At 41.2% G+C, this 3,646-nt stretch overlaps 1 long non-coding RNA gene across 1 annotated transcript; it reads left to right on the top strand.

Moving 5' to 3' along the window:
• The first annotated feature begins 2,004 nt into the window (after nt 1-2,004).
• Nucleotides 2,005-3,182, top strand: LOC130990319 (uncharacterized). The gene is made up of 2 exons (XR_009090921.1): nt 2,005-2,663; nt 2,826-3,182. It is a non-coding gene; the product is annotated as an uncharacterized LOC130990319 (long non-coding RNA).
• The last annotated feature ends 464 nt before the right edge of the window (nt 3,183-3,646 follow it).

The following is a 3,646-nucleotide window of genomic DNA, read 5'->3' as shown; positions in this document are numbered from 1 at the left end:
ACACTTGCCGAAATTTACATACATGCATAATATTTTATTGTCAAGCCTTTCAACAGTAGTAAGATACGAGGGTTTTCCTTTAAAGACTCGTATTTACCAAACATAATATCATTTCTTTCATCAATAACCCGCGCAGGTATTTTATATCATTAATTACCATATCAGTAACTCGTGCCGAGAGGGAGGCCTCCCTCTACAGACACTATGATCGGCCAACCCGCTAGATGACTCACGATCACAAGGTGTACACTAATTCCGAAGGGATTTGCGGTCCCATCCAGAATCCGAATGCGATTAACATCAGATAGGCAATTAATAATAAAACATAAAGCATTTAGGCATTGACAATATCATTTAAATTCATAAGCATAAAGTCTTAGCAATTCTAATATATAATTTTAGTTTATACGTAGAAAGCCCACCTGGTAGTAGAGACTCACGACTAAGCCTTAAACTCTGGTGCTTGACCTTTAATACGAGAAAATAAGCAAGATTTTAATTCGAGGGAAATTCTCAAATAAATGCGAATGCATAAAATAACTATGCATGACTCTTATTCCGTTAATTATTATTCTGAGATGATAATTTGAGAGATGCTATTATAAATCCTACTTGTCGGATTAAATAAATAAAAATTGACTAATTGATGATCATCTCATGAGGGTGGATAAATAATTAATCCGCTCATCTTAGAGTATTCTAACTCACTTACTAATTAATAGCCTCATTTTAAATTAATCCATAATTATAATTAGCTCAATTTAATTAATAGATTAATCTAAACTACCCTTAAATTGGGCCTGATTTTAAGCCAAAATAATAATAGCAGTCCAAATAAAAATTAACTCTAGCCCACACTAATTAAATACAGCCCATTATCAATTAAAAGGTGAGGCCCAAAATAAATTAAAAGAAAAGCCCATACTGAAAATAATCAAAGCCCATCCTCCCACTAATTCTCGGTTATCTCTTTCTCTCCAAGCAGGACACGTTCTCTCTCTCCTTTTTCAACTCAAAGACCGAATCTCTCTCTTTTTTTCTCAAAACAGTCGGTTCTCACTCTCTATCTTTATTAAAGCAGAATGCTTTTCTCTCTCAATAATATCGGTTTCTCTCTCTTTTTTTTTTTTTAAACAAAACATGTTCTCTCTCTCTCTCTAATTATCAATACTGCATCTCTCTCTAAAATCAAGAAAGGAACGCTGCTCACATCTCTCTCTCTCTCTCTCGATCCAGCCGCCTCCTCACGAGTTCCACTGCCAACGGTTCCGGCGAGGCTGAAATCTTCGCCGCTCCGCCCTCTGGACGTTCCAGCCGTCGTCGAGGAATTCGCCGCCGACTGCTGCTGTTCCCGGAGTCGCGGCCTGGAGTTGCAGAGCTCCGAAATCCGGCGAATCAGCCTCTATCGCGCCGAGGTCCGGCGCCTCCTTCTCTCTTCCTCAATCTCGCTCCGCCTTCAATCGCCCACTGAAGTCGCCGCCGTCTGGAGTTGCCGCCACCGTCGCCAGCTGGAGCCTCGGCAGCCGCTGCCTCTCCTGGAATTGCTGCCGTTGCTGCTGCTCTGGAGTTGGCGAGAGACGGCAGAACAGCCGCTGCCGACAGAGGCCAGCTCGCCGGGCTGTCTTCCTCCGAAGTTGGCGCCGCTGTCGTTGGGAGACCGGCGAACGCCTGCTGCTTCACCCGCGAGAGTGGATCTCTTCTCTCTCGATTCGAAGCGTCGGTGGAGCCCGAGCCCTAGTTCATCTCCTTCTGCAAATCGAGCTCTAGCTCCTCTCTTTCTGCAGAACGTCGTTGCCGCCGCCGTGGTTCTGTAAATCCGGCGACTTACAGTCGTCGTTCGTCACCGTTCGTCCTCCCAAATCGGCGACAGTCCTCCTCTTATCCCTTCTGGAAATCTCGTCGTTGCCACCGCTGTAGTAGGGAGGTCGATGATCAGCCGGGGTCTCGATCGCTTGTCGCCACGGCCTCTGCCTTCTCCTTCCTCGACTCGAGTCCGAGGCTTCCTTCGGCGGAGCCGAAGGTCGCCGCTGCTGTTTAATTCCGACGAGCAGCGGGCTCTGCTGCCTATGTGTATCATCGATTGATCTCGCTCGCTCGCCGCCGCTGACTCGAAGCCGAGTCGAGCAGAGCAGTCAGTTGTTTCCTTGGACTCGACTGAACAGGGCGGTCAGCCATTACTCTTCTAACAAGCTAAGTTATCTACTTTCATTCTTCTTCTACTTCAGTTTCTAGTTGTTAAGCGTGGGGGTTCTCATGATTCGCTGTTCTAAGGTGTAGAGTATAACAATGTATGAATCCTCGACTTGTTGAGAAAAGTTATCGATCAAGTATGCATATGTGGTTCGCTATATCTTTCTGTAATATTTCTCATCCTATGTTTCGAATTTCTTTTATATGAAGTGAGGGAAGTGAAATGCATATATGAAGATAGTGAACTGAAAATAGCATGAAATACCTTGAATGGTTTTGTTGGTTGGTTATTGTTTGAATGAACTGATTCTTGAAAATGCTTTGGCAGAGAATGATGAAGAGCAGTGCAGTCTTTCCTCTTTTTGCTAGGAACGTTTGTGGAATGGGAATGAGGAGATTATGCTTGGTTGATGTTCTGTATGAATGGTGATTTTGCTTCGTTTAAAATCCTTTGCAGCTGCTAAGGATTTTAGGTAAGTGAGGATGCCTTTTATAGGGAGTAAATACTGAAGCTGATAGTGTGAAAATATGGTGAATAGTGCGGCTAAATTGAGGCGTGGTTGAAGAATTTAATTGATGAGATTTTCTGCTGACAATTGAGATTTGTCTGTTGAATATTTTCTTTGACTATGTAGGAGTGAAATAAAAACTAAGCACGGGTGAGAATAGAGTGGCTGAGGTGGACTTGAAGTGTTGGATGGGTGGCTGGGCACTGTAGCGACACTGTTGAGTACTGGAGCACTGTAGCAACACTTTAGCAGCAGTTGTCATTAATCACCAAACGTCCCCTTTTCTTCTTTTCTCCTTTATCTATCTTTTCCTTAAATTAGGGTGTTGGCAGATGGTAGGTGTAGGAAAATATTATTGGAATGATTGATGTGTATCTATAATAAATCTCTCATTGGTTCTGTATTAGAACTTTGGTATCGAGTTTTTCTAATGTCGAGCACTTGTATTCAGATACAGATTAATCGAATAATTCTTGTATCTGATATCTATATTGTCTTGTGAAAATCTAAATTAAAACTGTAGATTGATAAATTAAATCCATAGATTTAATTCGATCATCATTAAATTAAATCCGTAGATTTAATTAGCTACAAAGTCGGAAATAATTCACGACTTAAGGAACAATATGAATAATTATAAATAACCTCCATCTTGATTAATAAATAACACAACTTTGCTAAGTTGGTTATAATCTTGAATAATAATCATTCATTGATTCAAAGATTAACGTCGCGGTTTTAAACACGCGAAGATAAATAAATGCATACTGCTAGTGTAGCGACTCTGTTTCCAATTTACGTAATTCAGAATCATAGTTGAAAATTCATAAAGCGTTTCATTTACTAGAAATAGATTAATAAACACGCAATACTGGACTTAAATAAATATAAAAGAGCGGGTTGTTACAATGCCTTATACTTTCCTCTATAAAAGGTGTAAGTGTTGA

This window comes from Salvia miltiorrhiza, chromosome 6 (assembly GCF_028751815.1).
Source record: "Salvia miltiorrhiza cultivar Shanhuang (shh) chromosome 6, IMPLAD_Smil_shh, whole genome shotgun sequence".
Classification (NCBI taxonomy): Eukaryota; Viridiplantae; Streptophyta; class Magnoliopsida; order Lamiales; family Lamiaceae; genus Salvia; species Salvia miltiorrhiza.
The sequence above is the reverse complement of the archived record's forward strand: the minus strand, read 5'-3'. Positions and strand labels throughout refer to the sequence as shown.